The sequence below is a fragment of the Notamacropus eugenii genome, chromosome 5, assembly GCF_028372415.1.
Source record: "Notamacropus eugenii isolate mMacEug1 chromosome 5, mMacEug1.pri_v2, whole genome shotgun sequence".
NCBI classification, from domain to species: domain Eukaryota; kingdom Metazoa; phylum Chordata; class Mammalia; order Diprotodontia; family Macropodidae; genus Notamacropus; species Notamacropus eugenii.
Genome location: NC_092876.1, coordinates 151,124,943 through 151,149,578, shown reverse-complemented (window position 1 = coordinate 151,149,578; position 24,636 = coordinate 151,124,943). Strand labels below are relative to the sequence as shown.

The following is a 24,636-nucleotide window of genomic DNA, read 5'->3' as shown; positions in this document are numbered from 1 at the left end:
TTCCAGCAGGCTTTTAATTACACCGAATATCAGGAAATCTAAATCCTCCAGCTCCCCAGGGTATTGTTGCTCGTAAGCAGTCATTTGCTCTCCGACCTCTCCCCATTTTTCTCTTGATATTCCTGCCTGCTTGAGCCAAGGAGAAACTTTCCAAATCCTTTCACAAAATTCTCGGAGGTCATCTAACTCTATTGTGACCCCCGCCTTCCTGCATTCCCTGTGAAGTTTCTCAGCCCAGACCTCCTGTTCCTCTGGCTTTATTACTGGCAATAGATTCCCCATCTCCACCCTTTTCCCAGGGGTTTGGGAAGCTTCTCTCCCCTTTCTCTCCTTCCGAATCTAGGATTCGGGACTCGCTTCTTTCACAGCCCCTTCCGGGTGTACCCCAAAAGCACCCAGGATTATCTACGCTCCCAATCCCTGTTGGGGCGCCAACTGCCAAGCCTAGAGGCCTGTATTGGGCTACCTGAGTCTTTCTTACCTGTCCCAGGTCTTCGGTTGGCCAAACCGGATAAACGTATGAGAGAAAGGACGTTCCAGAGTCGAACAGGGGTTGAGCTTTATTACAGGGTCTGGGTTACAAATGCAGGGGGGTTTTCCTTAGGAGGAAGAGGGGGAGATTTCCTAAGGAGGCTAAGCTTAAGGGATTGGAAGTAGAAGTACAAGCGGGGAGAGAGGGGGAGGGGAGAGAGGAAAGAAAAGAAGCGGAGCCCTACTTTTCTCTTTGGCTCCACACGTGCTAAGAGAGAGCTTTCTGGCTTCCTCAATCCTACTTAATCTTCAGCCACACAGTTTGCATCTCAGTACCATGCTGTTAGGTAACTAGGTGTGCTCCAATCCGGGACGACCTCGAGGGCAGGGAGACTCCACCCATCAGGTATCTCCCGGGGAGAGGCGGAAATACCCAAGCTAGCCGAGCTAGCTCAGTCTGACCTTCTCGAACCCCCGCTGTTCATGGAGGGCCTCGTAAGACTCTAAGATTTAGAAGTCCCACTTTTACCCGCCCGAGACCGTCCACACGGAATTGAGCTTCCAGTCCCAACAGACTATGAAGCAAAATGGTTCTTACCTACAAAGATCTTACATTCTATTAGGAAAAATAATTCATATAAGGGAAGGAGAATTGGAAGCAAATGGAGTACATGGATGTAGTAGTGTGGGGATGGCCAGAAAATAATGTGGTAAGTCTAGGATACGGTAAGATTACACAAAAACTCACAAATTAGAGCAAAAGTCACAGAAGATAGAGTCCAACTTCTTATGGCAGGAGAATACGCTATTCTAAACAAATCTAGAAAATTAGGCTTCTATTATACCAAAGTAGAGAGAATCCTAAAATAGTTAATAATACCAGTGTAAATATGATTGAATCTAAGGACCTTGGTTGATATCTTATCTATGTCATTTCCTACCAGTCTAACTGGACAAATCCTTAAACTATTCTTATTTTTCTCCTTTATAAAATAAGAATGATTTGACTTGATATCATCTAAGGTCCTTTCTATCTCTGAACTGCATGATCTAAACTCTATGATACTATGATTCTATTAGGTTTTCTGCCTGAAATTGTTTGCTCACATGTATAAATTACAGGCTATGCTTTGTTCTTTTCAAGGATGAATTGAACATCATTGTTGATTATCATTGCAATAAAAATTTAACTAAATTTAAAAAACTGAATGATAGAAAAGAGTGTAACAGAAAAAAGGCAAAACAAAATAGTACAAATCCTTGAAAATGGCTCTATTAGAAGATGAAGTGTCATTTTAAAAATATGTATTTAATTCTCTAGGATACAGTGATGTAGTTGCTATTGTTATAGTCATGGTTCTACTTGGAACTCTGGAGGCTCAGGCAAAGGCAAAACAAATACAGGACAATTTTTAAAAACCTCCATCTACTCATATCATAAGCAGCAGTGTTAACTGTAGAAACAAAATCCATCAGTACAAAGGCATTTAATTTAAAGGGAAATTATATCCTTCTCCTCTCCAGTGCAAGTCCCTTTGGTAACACCCATGGAAGATGGTCATACAATACCTACTTTAACACACCTAGAGATGGATAACTGTATTTATTAGAAAAAAGTGTTCCTAACTATGTCCAAAGTGCTACAAAAATGTGCATACACCTTGACCCAGCAATATCCCTTCTAGGGCTGTATCCCAAAAAGACTGTAAAAATTAGAAATGGTCCCATATGCACAAAAATATTTATAGCAGCACTTTTTGTGGTGGCCAATGACTGGAAATCAAGGGAATATCCATCAACTGGGGAACAGCTGAACAAATTGTTGTGTGAATATAATGGAATGTTATTGTGCTACAAGAAATGATGAACAGTCAGACTTCAGAAAAACCTGGAAAAACTTATATGAACTGATGCTGAGTGAAATGAACCAAACCAGGAGAACATTATACACAGTAACAGCCACAGCATGTGAGGACTATTTCTGATAGACTAAGCCCTTCACAGCAATGCAAGGACCTAAAACATTCCCAAAGGACTCTAGAGACCAAAATGCCATCCACATCCAGAGAAAGAACTGTGGAATCAGAATGCACAATGAAGCAGGCTATTTTCTCTTGTATTAGGTTTTGTTTCTTTTTGGCTTCTCTCATGGTTTCTCCTATTTGTTTTAATTCTTCTACTCAACATAACTAATGTGAAAATGTGTTTAATAAGAATGTATGTGCAAAACCCATATAAGATTGCATGCCATCTCAGGGAGGGAGGGAAGAAGGAAGGGAGTGGGAGAAAATTTAAGACTTATTAAAGTGATTGTTGAAAACTGAAAACAAATAAATTAATTAAATTTTAAAAATAAAATAAATATGAAAAAGTAAAAAGAAAGCTACAAAAACAAAGAAAAAGTATTCCTTTCGTTGACTTGAATTTAATATTTCTGAGACTTGTACCTATTGAGTCTAAATTCTATTCTACAGTGCAATATAAACTAAGTATTCTAATCCCAATTCTAATCCCAAATGAGATCACTTTAAATCAAGTATTTAGGTTTCATCTTCACTCTGAACACTTCCAAAACTACTGCTCTTATAATGTGGTTTCCAGCACTTTTGGGAATAAGAAAACAAAAATAGAATCACAATATTTTTGAACACTATAATAATGGGTTTATAAAGACAGCATAAACTTATTTGAAGGCATTGGTATGATATTCTGTAAGGCCAATGTGATATTCACAGTGCCCACAGCAGCCATGACTATCACAGCACAATTATTAATCATGAAATACCACAGAATCTCCACATGGAAAGCAGAGCCAAAACATTTATTCAGACACCAGAAAGCCAAATCCATCATAGTAACAAAAATCTATACACAATAACAATGCAGAGAACAACAGCATCCCCAAGCTTTCCCCCTGTTAGGCTTCATACAAATAAGCACCATTAAATAAATCACAAGCAAGCTCCCTTGAACAAAATCACAAACAATCTTTTTCACTCACACCAGTCAGCTGCCTGCTTACCTGCATCCTTCCTAACTCGGAGTAGATTGACCAATTTCCTTTCAGCTCTACTCAAGCTCTACCTCTGTCTGTTCTACTCCATCAGAAAGCTCCTTCTACCACAGGCTCCATGTGACTCAGGCAGGTCACATGTGCCTATTAATGGATGGGAAAGATCTTTCCATTAAGAAGCAAAATTACATTAACAAAAAGCAAAAGTACATCATTAATACATTTGGCCCCAAGATCTTTGTTATCCATTACATAGGTCAATAGGCAACTGGTATTAGCAGAACTTTAACAAGGATAACAGAAAATAAGTATGTAAAACAATATCTTAGAAACAGGTGTCAACAGAACTTCATAATTATATAGTAGAGATCCCACAAAATTAGCACATAAAAAAATATCTTAGGGTGGTGCCTGAGCACAAGTACCCCATCACTCCCTCCTCGAACTAATGGGGCCCCAAATCTTAAGGTAAGGGGCTGAAGTTTCTTCTTCTATACCTACTTCCTGCTCAAATTGGACATAGAGCTGTCTCTGCCCCAAGAGGTCCTGATAGAGGGTTCAGTTCTTTAGCTGGCATTGGGAACTTGGTCAATGCCATGTCCAGGGGTGACACAGCACATTGGACAGAGGGTGACGTCCATCTTAAGTGTTCAGGTATCTGCTGGTGGAGGGTAAGCCTGCAGAAAACAAATATAACAAACAAGGTGAACAGAAAAAAACCCAGAAGGAAACCAGAGTCCATGAACATTTTATAGCCTCATTTTTACTATTTTCTAACTTGCAGTTTTAGGGTCAACATTCTGGCTAGAGGTATACTTTAATCTGAGCTGGGGTCTGGCCAATCTCCTATTCTGCCTGCAGGTGTGACAAATTTAAATACAATGTTTCAGGGGGATCTGCAGGGGCCATTCTCATCTTCTTGCTAGGTCTAAAATCAAGCCTCTTTCCTTGGTACATTTTATATAGTTGATTAGTTGGAATGCCATCTATTCTTCCAAAATCTAAACCTGCTCTCAATAAACAATTTTTTCTTGTCAATTTAGTCTGACTTTGAATATTCTGGCTATTTACTCTTCTCTCTTGAGGAAATTTATCTTTTTCATTGATTCTTAGCATCCAAGATACCAATAATTCTCCCATTCTTTGGGTGAACTGACTCACAATATCTGTGAGCTCCTGCTGAGTAAAGTCCTCAATTACCTCCCCAAACTCTGTGTAGCCACCTAGATTTTCCTGCAGTGCTTCTGCCTGAGAAGCAGCCCACTTATCCCCTCGCATTACTCTTTTGCTTCTTTTTTTGAGCTAAACTATCAACAGCTTTTCTTCCCATTTAAGACCCTCCAACTTGCTCTTCTAAAGAAAAGTTTGAATGCTGCAGCATAAAAAGCCTCTCATGCAAACCATCCAACTCTCTTGCCATCTGAGCTTTCTCATCCTGCACCTTATCTCTGCTTTTACCGATAATTCTGTAGCTTGTTAGCAAGCCCCAGCCTCTCCAACAAACCTCTTCCATTTCTTTCCCTGGTTCTATTGGTATTCCCTGAAAACATCCAAGTCTCAGGGTTCTCCCTTCTGTTGCGTTGGTTCCCAGTTTTCATAGAGCCCTGCAACTTTAGCCCATTCTTTTGCAAATCCTCCCTCAATCAGACATCCATTTCTTCCTCTGTCTCCTCTGCCTTTCTGTCTCCAAATAGAAGTCTGATATTTCATGATCCCATCCCCATTGCCATTTGGAGTATCAATGTGGTATTCACAGTGCCTGTGGTGGCCATGAATATCGCAGCACAATTCTCAGTTGTGAGATATCACAGACTCTTTACATGGAAGACAGAACCAAAACATTTATTCAGACACCAGAAAGCCAAATCCATCATAGTAACAAAAATCTATACACAATAACAATGCAGAGAACAACACCATCCTCAAGTCTTTCCCTTGCCAGGCTTCCCACAAACCAATCACAAGCAGGATCCTTTAAACAAAACCACAAACAAGCCCTTTCACTCATGCTAGCTAACTGCCTGCTTGCCTGAATCCTTCCTAGTTCTGACTAGATTTTGACCAATTTCCTCTCAGCTCTGCTCAAGCTCTGCATCTTTCTGTTCCACCCAATCAGCAAGCTCTTCCCAGCACAGGCTCCATGTGATTCAGACTTGTGACCCAGGTAGGTCACAAGGGCCTATTAATGGATAAGAAATATCTTCCCATGAAGAAGCAAAATTACATTAAAATAAGCAAAAATGCATTATCAGTACAGGTTCTGAATTCCCAAAGCCCTTTCCCTACTCTCTACTCTACAATTAAAATTAAATATCTGACCTGGACTAATGTAGAAAACTATCTCTGAAACCAGACATATCCCCTTTCCCCCTTTATCTTATCATTGCTCTTGCCATAATAATATATATGCTCACTTTCCATGTCATGGCATCACTTCCCTGATGTCGTGGTCTTCTTCCAGAATGAAGGACAAACAGCAACCTCTGTGAGTAGAGAGGGAGCTGCCCACTAAGGACTAAGCTTCCAATTGGGCAACACAGCTTCTTTCCTCCCTCCCTCCCTTCCTTCCTTTCTTTTCTTTTTTCTCTCTCAACAAAGGGTATCACACCCTTACTTTCCTCTTGCTTTCACCCTTGTTCTGCCCAAAGGGAATGCAAATTTTAATGAATGAAACATTTTTTGTTTGTTTGCTTTGTTTTGTTTTTCTCTTAAAGACCAGCCTTACCTCCAAATCACTCTGGTCCCAGACCAAGCCCTACTTGGTCACTATTTGGGCTTTGATTGGCTCCGAATGAATGTAAATAAAAATTGTTTTTGTTTTGGTAAGAAACCCAGATGATCTCCCCTCTCAGATCATTTTCTTTAAGGAGGCTATTCTTTGCCTCATTTTTTAAAATATGCCTTAATTATTGAATGGGTGCTGCCTCAGTCAAATTTAGACCTGATAAAGACCTTAGCCTGAAAAGCCCAAGGTCCCCCATTGAATCCTGAGCCATTTCTAGTTGTTCTGATCCATGTCTGGCCATTGGACCCACATGGCTCCAGAAGAGAAAGTGAAGCTGGTGATTCAATCCAATTCACTTTTATGTCATGGCTTCATGTCCCTGATATCGTGACCCTCTTCAAAAACAAAGAACAAACTGAAGCAGCAAATATGGCTCTTATTGGTGCCAACATGCATCCATCACCCTGCCTTAAAAATTGTTTCCTCTCATTCTCTATTCCCCCATTTCCAATTATTAGTAAATCAAAATAATTCTACCTTATCTCCTCCATTACATTCCAATCTTTATCTAGAAATCATATGAGCCTCCTAACTAATCTCATTTCCCTTCTCTCCCCATTCCAATCTACCTCATATTAGATGCCATATTAATATTTACTTGGCATAAAGGTGGTCTTCTCACTCCATTGTACAAAATCTCCAGTTTCAGGTCAGTGCAATCCAAAAGCATAAAAGCACTGTAAAGGGAGATGTTAAATTCAAAATAAAGGATAAAGTCTATTCTACTTTTATTGGAGGTGAAAAGCACATGAAATTGAACAGTAAAGGAAGTCTAGTCAAGTACGTTGAAGCTAGATCACAGATTAAGAGTTCAGAGGTCATATGCTATGCAACATAGTGACATAAAGTGTCTGAGTAAGAAGTGACAGGATGCTCTTGCATCCCAAGAATGTTTGGGCCTTGTCATCTGTTCCTCAGCTGAATCTTTAGGATCATTCAGTGTTTCCATCTATTCTGAAATTGATTGCCTCTTATGTATTGTTTGCCCTAATTTGATAAGAGCTCATTAAGAGCTAAAGATATGAATATTGAGGGGGCAATGCCAAGATGGTAAAGTAAAGTCTTTCCTGAACTATTCCAAATTCCTCTCAAAATAACTTTAAAATAATGCCGCAAAATGAATTGTGGAGTGGCACAACCAACAAAAGGATAGGGTGAAACAATTTTCCAGGTCAAGACAACTAAGAAGGTCCTGAGAAAAATTTGTATGACTGGGAAGAGAACTGAGCACAACCAATGAAGACCACATCCTGTCAAGCCATCATTAGATCTTTGGGATAATTGAGTGAGAAGTGGCAGTTTCCAGAGCTTTGAGTGCACAGATGCTAAGGTGGGGTGGGGGTTGGGAGAGTTGGACAACTGCTGAGAAGGAGATTACAGGGGCTGTGCAAAACTACTGACCCTGGGTGCAGCATTTCGTTGCATTGCCTATATGCAGTTTCAGGTCATAGACCCAGGGTAAAGAGGAGCACTAACAGGAGCATGAACCCTGGTCAAAGTCATAGGAAAGAAAAGAGCACTTGTGGTTGCTCCCAGACCAGAACATAGGCCAGGAGGGTGATAATGACACTCTCCTTGAATAACACCTCCTTGGCAGAACAGAAAACTTAGAGACTCCCAGAATTAGCTTTGAAACAAAAAAAAAGTAGCATAAAAACTTAAACCTTCAGATAATGCCTCCTCCACCACAGAGCATAGCCCAACTTTAATAGAAAGTTATGTCAAGAGAAAGAGACTGGGGAAATGATCAAATAAAATAAAAAAGAACCTATCACAGAAAGTTAACTATGGTCACAGGAAATATCAAAACAAACTCAGAAGACAATGAAATAAAAACAGCTATATCCCAAGTCTCAAAGAAAAATATGAATTGACCTTAGGAACAAAAGAATTCAGGAAGAACTTAAAAAGTACTTACAAACTCAAGTACGAGAGGTAGAGGAAAAATGGGAAAAGAAATAAAGGTGATGAAAGAAAAGTCATGAAAAAAAGTTAACAGTTTAGTAAAGAAAGCACAATAAATACTGAAGAAAATAATTCCTTAAGAAAACAACCAGAATCGGGCAATTGGTAAAAGGGGCACAAATACTCACTGACTACAACACCTTAGAAAACAGAATTGTCCAACTGGAAAAAAATGAACAAAAATTCACTGGAAAAAAAATCCTTAAAAAAAAGAATTGGCCAAATGGAAAAAGGTGGTACAAAAAGTCATTGAAGAAAATAATTACTTCAAAATTAAAAACGGGCAACTGAAAACTAACCATTTCATGAGATATCAAGAAGTAGTAAAGCAAAATTAAAGAATAAAAAGTATAAGAAGATATGAAATATTTCTTTGGAAAAACAACTTATCTGGAAAAATAGAACCAGGAGAGATAATTTCTAGAACAGGCAGTTTTCAGACAGAGAAATCCATGCTATCTATGGTCATATGAAACTATGCTCCAAATAACTACTGATTAGAGCAATGCAAATTAAAACAACTCTGAGCACATTTCTCACTTATCAGATCAGGTAATATGACTGAAAAGGAAAATGATGGATGTTGGAGGGAATGTGGGAAAATTGGGACACTAATGCATTGTTGGTGGATTTGTGAACTGATCCACTCATTCTGGAGAATAATTTGGAACCATATACAAACTACAAAACTTAAAGTCTGTATCTCAAAGAAAAAAATTAAACAGAATGCTAAGGACTTATCTGCACAGATAAATTTACAGCAGCTTTTTTGTGGTGGCAAAGAATTGGGAATTGAGGGGATGTCTGTCAATTGAGAAATGGTTGAAGAAATTGTGGTATGTGATTGTTATGAAATGCTACTGTGCTATAAGAAATGATGAGCAAGTTGCTCTCAGAAAAACCTTGAAAGACTTATTTAATGTGAAGAAAAGTAAAGTGAATAGAACCTGGAGAATTCTGTATCCAATAACAGTAAAATTATATGATAATCAGCTATGAATGACTTAGCTATTCTCAAAAATTCAATGATCCAAGACAATTCTGAATGACTTATGATGAAAAATATCCACCCCCAGGGAAGGAACTGAAGAGTTTGAAAGCAGATCCAAGCACATATTTTTCTTTATTTTTCTCTTGATGTTGTTTTTTGGTCTGTGATTTTTTTTTTGCAACATGACTAATATGGAAATATGTTTTATATGACTGCTCCTGTACAGCCCTATATTAAATGGCTTCCCTTCTCAATGAGGATTAAAAGGAAGGAGAATGAGAATTTGGAATTCAAAGCTAAAAAACATGTTAAAACTTGTTTTTACATATACTTGGAAAAATAAAATATATTTGAATAAAATAAAGAGCAAGGGACACATTCCTTTTTCCTTTTCACATATGGTACTGTATAATTCAGCCAAATAAAGCTTCTTACTATTCTTCACACATGCTATGCTATGTCACCTCTCCTGCCTTTTATGGGCTTTTCACCATGCCAAAAATTCATTTTTTCTTCATTTCTGCCTCTTTGTGTTTCTTTGCTCTTTTGAGAGTCCTCTCAAGCACCACCATCTACGTGGTCTGTCCCAACTCCCTTCAAATATTAGTGCTTTCAACGCAACTGAAAAAAAAAAAAAAAAGGAAAAGAAAGGAATACACATTGAGATTATACTTGCTTTGTGCCAGGTACTTTTTGCAAATATTATCACATTTGAGCTTCACAAAACTTTTCAAGTGAGGTAGTATTTTTATCTGTTTTTACAGTTGAGGAAACTGAGGCAAACAGAAATTAAATGATTTGCACAGGATCACACAGTTAATAAGTGTCTAAGGCAAGATTTTAATACAGGTCTTCCTAACTCCATGCCCACTATACTATTCTCTATACTAAAGGACAGGGAAAAAAATAAGAGAAGAAGGAAGGAAGGAAGGAAGGAAGGAAGGAAGGAAGGAAGGAAGGAAGGAAGGAAGGAAGGAAGGAAGGAAGGAAGGAAGGAAGGAAGGAAGGAAGGAATTGAGAGATAGAGGAAGGGAAGGAGGAAGTGAAGGAAAGAGAGATGGAGGGAAGGTAAAAAGGGGGGGAGGGAGTGTGAGAGGTAGATACATGCAAATCACTTGATTTTTTCAGGGTTTGTACCTCTTTGTAATTCATATATAGCTCTTATCGGTCTCTGGGGTGACAATTTTTACCACCATTGCTTCCAGAACTTCAGGACTTTGAAAGCATTGACTGTATTTTGCTAAAAGTTTGTCTTTTTTATATGTGCTATAAAAGAAGACCTACAGGATCAGGCCTACAGTTATATTTTAAGTTCAAGTGAATCAGAAAGAGAATTTTAGGTTTGTCTATGGACATGCACTATCATTTGTAGAAAGTTTTTCCTGGTTTTTTTTAGTCTGGAAATGTCTCACTTCTGGGTAGCCAGTGAGTCAGAATAAAGCTGCTCTAATCTTGGGATTTGATGTGAGCAGAGTGGATATGCTGACAGAAAGACAAACTTACTATGGTATTTATGGTAAGGATAAGAGAAGTAGAAAGCTGAGTGCCCCTGGTTTCAACAATCTCCTTTCTCAGGTTCATAGATCTCAGTTAAAGATAACCTGCCTGTGAGTTTTGTATAATTTGCTGCAAGGTTTGACATTTATTATTCATTCTTTCATGAAACATTTTATTGCTTGCCCGCCATGGTCAGAATAGCATGTTGGATATAGAGGAAGATACAATACAAAAGGGGATATCTTAGCTATCAATGATTCAGCCATTCATTCAATCAATCAACGAGCATTTCATAAGAGCTTGCTACATGCCAAATGCTATGGGAAGTTCTAAGAACATAATAATATGAATAAACTAATCTGCTTTTTAGGAACTTTTATTCTGGTAGGATTTTACTAATTCAATAGGGTAGTCCCAAACCTAATAAACTCTGTAGTCCTTAAAATAGCATGGTTATTATGAAGACAGTTAATGTGTGAATTTATGATTCTGGAACACAACTCTACCCAAGAACAAAATAAGATTAGAATTAATTAGCTCTAGTCAAACTATACAAGATCTGTCTATAATTCTCAGAACAGAATATGGCAATGCACAATCTTTAAGATGTCCTAATATGCTGATTTTTTACCTTCTACAATAGACTCTCAAAGACAATAATGCTTTATAATGATCTTTTGTACAAAAATCTAAGTTATTTTTGTAAAAATAATATTGCAAAGGCTATCTGGGGGCAAATATGAAAGAAAAAAATATTCTTCTAGCTAATAATCAATGTTATTTATATAATGTTTCAAATTTTACAAAGGCATTTCCCCATGAAACACTGTAAAGTAGGACATGTGAATATTATTATCCCCATTTCATAGGTGAGGTAATCTCAAACTCTCCCAGTTAAAATTAGCCAGTGTCACATAAACAAGAATATTTCTGAGGTGTGATTGAAAAGCAGCTCTCCTAATTTCAGATCCAATATTTGATTGACACAAAATCATATTTCTTACCCCCTCTATGGACTAGAATAGATTCTTCATGATAGCTGTTGTTAAGATAGCTGCAGAATCACTGAGATTTTGCAGCCAGTCTGGGGATGGAGACACAAAAGTGAAGAGTAGAGGCAGCTTTCCCCACCCCCAGATGAGTAGAGAGGATGCAGAGAAGACACTGGTTGCTTGTTCTTTCTTCTCCTTGAGAGACTTGAGAGACCTTCTGCTCTTGCTTGCTCCCTCCCTCCCATTTTCTGCTTTCTTTCTCTGACGTTTTCTCTGCTTTTTGCTTGTTTGTTTGTTTTTAGCACTCTTCATAAATAGAAGTTATGATCCATGCCCACAAGTATAGTCCAGTGATAGCACTCTAAGAAATAGATATGTTATGCTTTTTCTTATTCCCCACAAGTGTTTCCCTTCAGAAGTGTAGCCTTTATGTCCATAACCAATTTTCTATCTGTTTGTTCAAATCCTCTCATTCTTAGGAATTTTAGCTTGATTCATCAGCCTTTCATGTAAGCCTTCTCTCCCTGTTGTGATATCTAAGATATTATCAGAAAAAATTAAAACTAAATTCTTCATGGAAAGTCTTTATCTGAACTAAATTTTCTCTTTCTGACCAACTTTGCATATTTTTCAGTTAACTTGTCCAATATTATCCATATACAGTTTAATTCTACACACTTTGAAAAAATGTGCTTTCCTGTTTTAAGGAAAGATTTTCTAGAGTTTTGCATTGTTGGATACAATCAGCCAATCAGCAAACATTAAGCTCAAACAATGTGCACAGGTAAACCATTCTCAAAGCTAATGGTTCCAAATTGATCAGACTTGGAATGGGTCAAAGAAGCACTTTTCCTTTGATAAAACTGTTAACTGTTAAATTTTTTAAATAGAATATGCACTTTAAAGTAATACAATACTGCTAAACACAACAAGGGAGCAACTAGGTGTTTCAGTAGATAGAGTGCTGGGCCTGGAGTCACAAAAATCTAACCAAGGGTGGAAAACCTGAGGCCTTTAAGCCACATGTGGCCCCAGGTCTTCAAGTGCCGCCTTTTACTAATCTACTTGGATTCAGCTAAAGGGCCTCTCTCTTGAGGACTTAGAGGACCACATGTGTCCTTGATGCCACTGTTTCCACACTCTGACCTAAGCTCAAATCCTGTTTCAGATATTTCCAAAAAGATGAGTTCTGCCTTCTTCTACCAAGTTTATAGCAAAGGCAAATGTATAGCACTTGAAAAGTCACCTTGATTGTACTCACTAGCAGTCCATTTATTTCATGACCAATGAAAGGTTATCTATGAACAGTAACTTTTAGATTAGGCATCTAGGTGACTCCATGGATAGAGCACTAGCCCTGGAGTTAGGGAGACTTGAATTCACACCAGCTGTGTAATCCTGAGCAAATCATCTAATCTCCATTTGATTTAACCCACTGGAGAAAGGAAATGACAAGCCGTTCCAGTATCTTTGCCAAGAATACTCATAATGGGATGCCAAAGAGTTGGACACAACTGAAGAACTACAAACTTTTAAGTTAAAGCAACTCAAATAAAAAGGTTAAATAATTATTAAGTGCTAAATTGCATGATGTGTTAAGAATAAATCCTCTCACTATCCTTGGAGTAGGAAATTTCTCCTTTATGTACCAGCAGGTCATCCAAAGTACAGGGAGAAACTGCATGGCCTCGGGTAGCTAAGCAAGTTGTTTACATTGGCTGTGGTCACCAATTCTGCTAAGAAATAATAAAGCAAATAATTGCAGATTTCCTTTAGGGCTAACACATTTATCTGAACTATCTCAATCTCCTATTACATGATTTCTCCATTTCCAATCATGGAATAGAAATTGAAACATTGTATCCAAATGTTCATTGGGGAATCTAGTTAGTTGAAAGCTGCAACGTGTAGCAGACTAGATATAAGGATTTAAGTTTAAGAACTCCAATTCAAGTCTCTTAGTGATCTATGCTACCTGCTTCCTTGCAGTGGGCTAGAGTACCCATTGTTACACAAAGTGCCATAAAAATTCATAGAACCAGACCTCGGTTGACTCCATTAATGGGCGGTATTTTCCTTAGTGAAACTCATGCCTAGGCAAAATAAACAGCAAGCAGGAACCTGTCCATGGCAGTGAGGCAGAACTGTGAAGGCTTCATTAAGTGGTATATTATAGGTTGTGCACAGCTGTTGTTTCAGTGACCAAAATATTATGTTCAATTGGTCCGTTTTATTAAGATGCTATTTCTTCTTTTATCAGGTAAAGGGCTGATTCTCCTCAAGTCTAAAATGAAGCTTTGGTGTTTTTTCCACTGAAAAAAACAATGTCAAGGGCAAAGGATTTTCTTTCAAAGAAACATATCCTTAACCTCTAAAGAATCTCATTTGGTGAGCACATTTCTATCTCTATGCATATTTAAAGACAGCCTTAGGAGCAAGGGTCACCAAGGATGTTATCTTCATAATGCTCCCTATTATTTTCTCTGTGGTAGTTTTTGACTTTAACATTGCATTTTAGATGCAGAGCTAGGGGTTGACAGAATGAATTTGTGGACACTGAAATTACTGAGATTCAGTAATGACATGTGAGCTCCAGCTGCTCTAGGCTGCTTGCTTTTCTTCGAACCATTTTACACGACTTTGGATGATGTATGGTGATGCCAAGAATGGCAAAACTATATACTCTAAAGTAACATAGGGTGATTGGCTTGAAGTACAAAAGCATTTGTTTGGGCTGCTGAAATTGCAAATGGAAATGTTTAAGTGATTCCATTTGAAATAGAAATATGGGACCTAATAAGCCAGTGCAAAGAAGCAAGAATCTAATAGAAGGAGAGAGTAACTGGGAAAAGTTGCTGATCAATGTCTTACTATATATTTGCATTTCAATATATTCATGTACCATATGATGTTCAATTTTCTGAGGACCTAAGTTGGGAATATACTTTATGGTATGCAATGGTAGGACTTTGTCAATGAAACCTTTGTCCTTAGAGTATATGCAGATATTTTTATTTCTAGGAGGTTATACACTGCTTTTGCTGTTTTGTTTTGCTTTTTTTAGTTTGTTCCCCCGATGACAATCCAACATGTGGAATTTCAGAAGCCAGTTTTGGCCACAATGATCTAAGATTAGTACAACATAATGGTAAAAAGTCTTCTGGTTAAATGAGCAAGTTGAAGAGCTGATATTGCAAGATAAATTGTGCTGGAGCTGAGTATGCACATAAAAGTTTTGATTGGACAATTTCTCCATTGCTTTCCTCATGGTTTTCAAATGAGGAAGACTTCTGTGAGCTGTTCTGTGTGGATTAGTCAGCAAAAAGCTGTTTCCCATTCAGCCATTCATGTGTCTGTAAATGAATGGCCTCTCTGTTTCTATTATATTTGTTCCTTCCTGATCTTAGTTAAATGAATATTCTTAGATTAACTAGGTAGCCATTGAGACCAGGAGATTCCTCAATGATATGAAGGGTCCCAGTCCCACTGACAGTCACAGCCGCAGACTCGGTGGCAGCAAAAGCTGAATTTGATGAGAAGCCAACACAGAACCTGAGTAACGTGCTTGATAGAACCTAACAGTGGATTGACCAGTTATTCAAGACACCGTGTCTTAGAGGTTGGTCCATTTCAAAAAGAGCAATTTAATGGTACTACATGTTTACATATATGCCATATTATTTTGGTGGTTTAAATTTGAGCTCATTCTCCCAAAGTACAAAAAATATCAAATGAGACAATAAATTCTTCCCCCAAATTTTAGGGGATTATTTTTTAATCTCTGTCCTTGCTATGTCTTTTCAATAAATATTTTCTTATCAAACTAATTGATCTAAATTGTTCGTTGATATTGGGGAAACATACCAGATGGGGGTTTCTGAGTGACTGTCACAGTTACTCAATGAAAACACCCTTAGGGGAGAAGTAGTCAACTAACCTTTAGGGCCCTGAGCTTCAAATGTGAGTTTAATTTGGGAAAGGAAATCAAAGAAGATGGAGTGGTGTGGAGATATCAAAGAAAATGTATTTTCTTTATATTTCTTTACATAAATATCATATTGATATTCCTAAGGCACAGATCCGACCCTTTCAACATCTAGAAAAAATAATCTATAGCAACTATTAATTCTTCAGCCTGGCATTTGAAGTCCTCCAAAAAGAATAAAAAGTCTAGTTTAGGATTTCAAGGAAAATTGTGAAAAAGTAATGAAGACAGAACATTATGTCTATATTGCACACTATGTTGTAAAGAAGTAATCATAAAGCCAATCTGATTAGTTAATTTTTTTTTAAATTAAATGTATCTTGAAAGAGAATAGGTAAGGAAGAGAGTTACAATTAAATTTAATATTTAATAAAACTGAGAATAAATTTCTTAGAGAATAACTCCTTGCTTTATAAATGTTTTTGGTGAAAATGTAAGCAGTATAGCAGAGATTAGTTTTGAACTGACACCAAATAACCCAAAGTAAGCTCAAATTGGCAATGTGCCACAAATTAAAAGGTCACACCATAAAAATTAATGAATGATTGAACAAATGAATAAATAAATTGAAAGAAAATGAAATCAAATTTCTTACTGCTTCTTATACCGCTTGAGTCAAAATTTTTGAAAAAGCAACATATATAACAAGAGAGCTAAAATAAATAAGTTAGATTACATATTTCACCTTGAGAAATCCCTGCTGGGCAGAAAGGGTCTGGGCTAAAGTGATTCTCTGTATTCTATATGCAGACATGTGGTTTAATCAGATTCAGTTCTAGGCAGAGTAAACTATCTCTGGTTAGGGGGATTAGCCTCCCTTTTTCTATCTTTTCAGCTTATTAAATCTCTCATCACAGCTCCTGAGGGAAATTGTCCTTAAATGGTAACTGGTAGTTTCTTTCTAGACCTTCTGTCTGTGGGATGGGGAATGGCAGTAGTGGTGGTGGTGTTAGGGCAGGGAGAAAAAGTATGAATCATACATAAATCACACAATCTGGATCAGACAATAGGAATGGAATTTTTTTCTTCCACATAAAAATGAATGTTACACTTAGGATAATCATAAGCACATATCAATAAAATTAATTAGTTTGGTTTTAGTAATTTAAATTATAGCTGTTTTTATCATCTACCAGATAGCTAATACTCTGTATTATCAGAATATAAAACAATTTCTAGTACGAGTAATTAGAGCTTTAAATTTCACCTCAACTTGGTACTGTTCTTACAGCTTTCCTCATAAAGCAAGTAGTATTCTTATAGTGTTTGTGTGGGTAGGCAAACTTGATCTGTCTTGAGTTAGCTATAAAGATGTCTCTGGACATCTTAAACTCAACATGGTGCCTCCAATCCTAGACATATTTATCTTTGGATTTTTGCCTAATAGAAGGAAAGAGCAAACACAAATATTCCTAAGCGGCAATGTGTGTTTCCAGGCTGGATGAGGCAAATCTGAAGAAAATTCTAAGATAATTCTGCCCCTAGAAGTATAGCTATGAAAAATATGAATGACTACTAATAATGCCATTGTTTTGAGTTCAACTACCGTATTGATGGGAAGTAAAATTAGATCAGTCAGATGCAATCTTTAGTAGAACAAAAGAAAGAAAATAGAAAAAGGCACAAATTACCTTCATTTAAAATGAGGCAGAGGTGGGAGTAGGGTAAGCTGTTAAGGGTAAACTATCTGGTTTTGTTTTTTTTTTTTTTTTGTTGTTGTTGTTCATCAAGTCAAAACTAGAAAGATTTATTAAGTTGTGACTATGTGTCAAGCATTGTACTAAGCTCTAAAGCTAAAAAGAAAGTTAAGGGGGCTGAGCCAAGATGGCTGAGTAAAAACAGGGAGTTTCCTGAGCTCTCTCCCAAAGCCCTCCAAATATCTATGAAAATGACTCAAACAAATTCTAGAGCTACAGAATCCACAAAATGAAAGAGTGAAACAAATACCCAGTCCAAGACAACCTGAAAAGTCAACAGGAATGGTCTTTTGTACCAGACAAAGAGTGAAACACAGTCTGGAGTGGGCCATACTGCCATAGACCAGCCACAGCAGACCTCAGGGGACTGAATCATTGACAGCTGTGTCAGTTTTCAGATTTCTCAATCCACAAACACCCAATATGTCAGTAGGAAACTGTGGGGTTTGGGTGAAAGAGGAGTGTGAGATTTGTCTGGGTCTGGCCCCAGTCCTGGGGTAGTGGATGTGGTGGCACTGGTAGTGGCAGCAGTAGCAATAGCAGCAGAGACTACTTCCAGAACTCTGAGCCATAAAACTGTGGGGGATCAAGTGGCTGATAAAAAAAATCCCTGAAGCTTAGGATAGTGCGTCCACCCCAATCCCCACTCCTACTGAAAGCAGACTCCTACCTTGATGAAGAATTAGAAAGTCAAATGTTTGGCTGGGAAGATAAGTAAACATCATAAAAGAAATCAGACTATAGAATCTTGCTTTGGTGACAAGGAAGATCAGGGCATACACAACCAGAGGAGGACAGTAAAGTAAATGCTCCTACATCAAAAGCTTACAAGAGAAATATGAATTGGTTGCAGGCCATGGAGGTGCTCAGAAAGGATTTTGAAAATCAAGTAAGAGAAGCAGAGGAAAACTTGGGAAGAGAAACAAGAGTGATGTAAGAAAATCATGAAAACTGAGTTAACAGCTTGCTGAAGGAGACCCCCCAAAATACTGAAGAAAATAACATTTAAAATAGACTAATCCAAATGGCAAAAGAAGTCCAAAAAGCCCATGAGGAGAATAATGCCTTAAAAAGCAGAATTGGCCAAATATAAAGGAGGTCCAAAAGCTCACTGAAGAAAATAATTCCTTCAAGATTAGAATAGAGTTGGGGAAGAGCCAAGATGGGGGAGTGAGAGCAACAACTCACCTAAGCTCTTAGACAAACTCCTTCAGATACCTCTAAAAAGAAAATCTGACCAAATTTTGGAGGTGCAGAATCCAATAGGAGACAGACTGTGGCAGATTCAAAGCCCAGGATAGACTGGAAGGTCCACAGGAAAGATCTGTTCCGCTGGGGTGAGTTCACAGTGCACAGCACAGTGCATCTAGCACAGTGGAGCAGGAGGGCTCCGGGGAAACCTGAGACAGCAGCAGGCAGAACTGGTGGAGTGACAGCCCATGGTGAAAGATCAGCAGAACCAAGAGAGCAACAGCAGCTGAGAACCAGATATCAGCTGAAGCAGCTCCTGAGACTTTCAGACCACAGATTAAACATCTGTAAGTCACCTACTTGAACTTGGGGGAGCCAGAATAGTAGAGTGATCAGTAAATGCTCTCTTCTTGCCGCTTGATGACCTTGAAAGAACCGTAAAATATTTCCCCAGAAAAATCCTGGATCAGGGGAACAGCAGAGGGGACAAATAGTCTCATAAAACCTGAGGCTAGGAAAATAGCTAAGGGGGATTCCAGAAGGAGAGAGAACCCAGGGCACTGGAAATTTGCACTAGGACCTAGGTAAGGCTGAGTGCCAGGAGAGGAGCCCCAGGAAGGGTGGAATCTCACACTAGGATCTAGGTGTGCCTCAGCACTCCAGGAAAACAGGAAGACAATAGGACAGCTGGGATAACCATCCCCTGAGCTTGCCTTTGCCTCAGTTCAGCTGAGGAGATCTCCCATGACCACACCACCCCTCCCTCACACTTAAAAACCTAACCCCAGGGCAGATTGGGGAAACACAAAACAAAAAGATAAAAAGACACTCACTTTTAGTTTTTTCACACAAGTCAGCTCAACACCAAGTTTTGCATCTTCTAACTGAAAGAACCAAAAGCTACAACACACAATCACCATCATGAACAAGAAAAAGCAAAACAAGCACAAAAAAAAAAAAACCATAGAATCTTTCTATGGGAACAAGGACCAAAACACAAATACCAAAGAGGTCAGTAGTGAGACTGTACTTCCATTTGAAACTTCAGAAGGGACTATGAACTGATTGCATGCACAAACAGCTCTCTCAGAACAGCTGAAGAAGGAAATACAAGAAAAACTGGTCAATGATTTTAAAAGTAAAAAAATGAATTCACTGATGAGAACATCTCTTTAAAAAGAAAAATTGAACAAATGGAAAAGGAAGTACAAAAATTAACTGGAGAAAATTACTACTTAAAAGGAAAAATTAGACAGATAGAAAAGAAGATGCAAAAGTCAACTGAAGAAAACAATTTGATAAAAAAAATTAGAATTGGGCAAGTAGAAACTAATGACTCAATGAGACAACAAGAATCAGTCAAACAAAATCTAAAGAATGAAAAAATAGAAGAAAATGTAAAATATCTCATTGGAAAAACAACTGATGTGGAAAATAGATCCAGTAGAGAAAATTTAAGAATTGTTGGCCTGCCAGAAAGCCATGATTAAAAAAAGAGTCTGGACAATATCTTCCAGGAAATCATCAAGGAAAACTGCCCAGAAGTGCTGGATCCAGAGGGAAAAACAGTCTTCGAAAGAATCCATTCTTCACCTCCCAAAAGGGATCCCAAACCCCAAGGAATATCGTTGGCAAATTCCAGAACTATCAAATGAAGGAGAAAATACTACAGGCAGCCAGAAAGAAGCCATTCAAATATCAAGGAGCTACAGTAAGGATCACACAGGATCTTGCAGCTTCTACATTAAAAGACTGAAGGAATTGGAATCTGATATTCCATAAGGCAAAGGAGCTGAGACTACAACCAAAGATCAACTACTCAGCAAAGTTCCACATAACATTTCGGGCAAGGAGATGGTCATTCCACGAAGTAAGGTATTTCCAGACCTTCCTGACAAAAACACTAGAACTTAATAGAAAATTCGATCTTCAAATGCAGGTCTCAAGAGAGGCATAAAAAGGCAAAGGGGAGGGGAGGGGAAAGAAACTTGTTACTCAAGTTGGACACACTGTTTATTCCCTAGAAGGGAACATGACACCTGCTAATCTTGAGAATTGTACATCTGTCATGAAATACAAAAAGGATATACATAGAGAGAACAGGTATAAAGTAAATGATGTCATGTTAAAAATATAATTTAAGCATGTGAAGGGATTGTAACAGGAGGTGTGAAAAGGAGGAAGCAAAAATGGTAAACTGCATCACAGGAAGAAGTACAAAATTATAGTAGAGGGAAAGAGGGGAGGGAGATGAGCATTGTTTGAGAGGTATTCTCATCTGATTTGGTTCAAGGAAGGAACAATAAACTTAAGTATATAATTCTAACTAGCTCTATAGGCAGTAGGAGGGGAAGGGGGAAGAAAGGGGAGGGGAAACCAAAAGGGAGGGAAGAAGCAATAAGGGTAAAGGGGAGTAAAAGGGAGGGGGGCTAAAAGAAGGAAGGGAAGGCTGCAGGAGGTGGTGGTAAAAAGTGAAAATTATTGAGGAGGGGAAGGGAGATGGGAAATATGAAAGCACAAATGGAGGGAAAGAGGATGGATGGAAATACATAGATTGTAATCATAACTGTGAATATGAATGGAATGAATGCTCCCATAAAATGGAGACAGATAGCAGAACGAATTAAAAGTCATAATCCAACAAAAGGTTGTTTACAAGAAACACATTTGAAAAGGGGAGATACACACAGGGTAAAGGTCAAAGGTTGAAGAAGAATATATTGTGCTTCAACTGATGTAAGAAAAGCAGGGGTAGCAATCCTAATCTCAGACAAAGCAAAAGCAAAAATAGATCTAATCAAAAGAGATAAGAAAGGAAACCATATCCTGCTAAAAGGGACCATAGAAAATGAAGCAATATGTTTACTTAACATGTGTGCTCCAAGTGGTATAGCATGCAGATTTTCCGAGGAGAATTTGGTGGAGTTGAAGGAAGAAATTGACAGCAAAACTATAGTAGTGGGGGACCTCAACCTCCCCCTCTCTGAACTTGATAAATCTAAACACAAAATAAAGAAGAAAGAGGTTAAGGAGGTAAATAAAACTCTGGATAAGGTAGATATGATAGATCTCTGGAGAAAACTGAATGGGAATAGAAAGGAATATACCTTTTGCTCAGCAGTACATGGCACATATACAAAAACTGACCATGTAGTAGGACATAAAAACCTCACAATTCAATGCAGAAAGACAGAGATAATCAATGCATGCTTCTCAGATCATATTGCAATACAAATTATATGTAATAAAAGGTTATGGAAATGTAAACCAAAAATCAATTGGAAAGTAAATAATCTAATCCTAAAGAAGGAGTGGGTTAAAGAAGAAGTCATAGAAACAATCAACAACTTCATCCAAGAGAATGACAATAATGAGACAACCTACCAATTTTATGGGATACTGCAAAAGCAGTTCTTAGAGGAAGTTTTATATCTTTGAATGCCTACATAAATGAAATAGAGAAAGAGGAGATCAATGACCTGGCCATACAGCTGAAAAAGCTAGAACAAGAACAAAATTGTAAATCCCCAAGTAAATACCAAATTAGAAATACTGAAAACCAAAGAAAAGATTAATAAAATTGAAATTAAGAAAATTCTTGAAATAATGAATAAAACCAATAGTTGGTTTCATGAAAAAACTAATAAAATTGATAAACCTTTGATCAATTTGATTAAAAGAAAAGAAAGTAGAAAACCAAATTACTAATATCAAAAAGGAAAGGGGTGAATTTACCTCCAATGGTGGGGAAATTAAAACAATAATTAGAAATTATTTTGCCCAACTTTATTCCCACAAACTTGACAATCTAAATGAGATGGATGAGTATTTTAAAAAATGCAAATTGCCCAGATTAACAGAAGAAGAAGTTGAATACTTAACCAGTCCCATCTCAGAAAAAGAAATTGAACAAGCCATCAACAAACTCCCTAGGAAAAAGTCTCCAGGGTCAGATGGATTTACAAGTGAATTCTATCAAACATTTAAAGAACAGTTAATTTCAATACTACATAGACTATTTTTGAAAATTGGGGAAGAAAAAGTCCTCCCAAATTCTTTCTATGGTACAAATATGGTTTTGATACCCAAACCAGGAAAAGACAAAACAGAGAAAGAAAATTATAAGCTAATTTCTCTAATGAATATGGATGCCAAATTTTAAATAAGATTTTAACAAAATAAATACAGCATCTTATCACATACCAGGAATGTGGAGCTGGTTCAATATTAGCAAAACTATTAGCATTATCGATTATATCAACAATAAAACTAACAAAAACCACATGATTATCTCAATAGATGCAGAAAAAGCTTTTGACAAAGTACAAGACCCATTCCTATTAACAACACTGGAGAACATAGGAATAAAGGGTACTTTTCATAAAATAATAATCAGTATCTAACTAAAACCATCAGCAATCATTATATGCAATGGAGATAAGCTAGATGCATTTCCAGTAAGATCAAGGGTGAAACAAGGATGCCCATTATCCCCACTATTATTCAATATGGTACTAGAAATGTTAGCTATAACAATTAGACAAGATAAAGAAATTGGAGGAATAAGAACAGGCAAAGAAAAAACTAAGTTATCACTCTTTGCATATTGTATGATGATATACTTAGAGAATCCCAGAGATTCAAGTAAAAAACTAGTTGAAATAATAAACAACTTCGGCAAAGTTGCAGATTAAAATATAAACCTATATATTAATAACCAAGTCCAACAGCAAAAGATAGAAAGACAGATCTCATTTAATGCTAGGTTAGACACTATAAAATATTTGGGAGTTTACCTGCCAAAACAAACCCAGGAACTTTATGAACACAATTATAAGACACTTTGCACGAATAAAGTCATATCTAAGTAAGTGGAAAAATATCAGTTGCTCATGAGTCGGCTGAGTAAGTATGATAAAAATGACAATTCTACCTAAATTGATTTACTTATTTAGTGTCATACCAATTAAACTATCAGATATTTATTTTCTAGAGCTGGATAAAAGAATATCTTAATTCATCTTGAAGAACAAAAGGTCCAGAATATCAAAGGGACTAATGAAAAGAAATACTAGGGAAGGTGGTCTAGCGCTATCAGATCTCAAATTATATCATAAAGCAGCAATTATCAAAATCACTTGGTAGTGGCTAAGAAACAGAAGGGTAGACAAGTGGAATATACTAGTTACTCAAGACACAATAGGCAATGGATATAACAATCTCCTGTTTGATAAACCCAAGGACCTCAGCTTCTGGGATAAGAACTCACTGTTCAACAAAAATTGGTAGAAAAACTGGATAACAGTGTGGTGGAAATTAGGCATAGGTCCATGCTTGACACCCTACACAAGAATAAAGTTCAAATGGGTACATGATCTAGGTATAAAGATTGATGTCATAGATAAATTGGAGGAACAAGTGACAGTGTATTTATCAGATTTATGGAGAAAGGAAGAATTTTTGACTAAAGAAGAGATAAAAAGCATTATGAAGTACAAGATGGATAATTTTGATTACATTAAACTGAAAAGTTTTTGTACAACCAAACCCAATGCAACCAAAATTTGGCGGGATGTAGTATATTGGGAAAAAAATTTTATAGCTAATCTCAGGGATAAAGGCCTCATTTCTAGAATATATAGAGAATTGAGTCAAATGTACAAGAATACAAGTCATTGTCCAATTGAAAAATGGTCAAAGGATATGAACATGCAATTTTCAGAGGAAGAAATTAAAGATATCTATAATCATATGAAAAAATGCTCTAAATCACTTTTGATTAGAGAGATGCAAATCAAAGCAACTCTGAGGTACCACATCACACCGATTAGATTGGAAAACATGACAGAAAAGGAAAATGATAAATGTTGGAGAGAATGTGGGAGAGTTGCAACACTAATTCATTGTTGGTGGAGCTGTGAGCTCATCCAAGCATTCTGGAGAATGACTTGGAGCTATGTCCAAAGGGTTACAAAAATGTCCATACCCTTTGACCCAGAAATGTTGCTTCTAGGGTTATATCCTCAAGAGATTGTAAAAGTGGGAAAGG

General features: G+C 37.3%; 1 long non-coding RNA gene across 1 annotated transcript in view; it reads left to right on the top strand.

Moving 5' to 3' along the window:
- The window catches only part of LOC140508943 (uncharacterized), a 45,654-nt gene extending 30,155 nt beyond the window's left edge, over positions 1 to 15,499 (top strand). Inside the window, exons 2-3 of the long non-coding RNA XR_011968539.1 lie at positions 13,975 to 14,102; positions 14,779 to 15,499. This is a non-coding gene — a long non-coding RNA (uncharacterized lncRNA). The remainder of the gene's footprint in view (positions 1 to 13,974; positions 14,103 to 14,778) is intronic.
- The last annotated feature ends 9,137 nt before the right edge of the window (positions 15,500 to 24,636 follow it).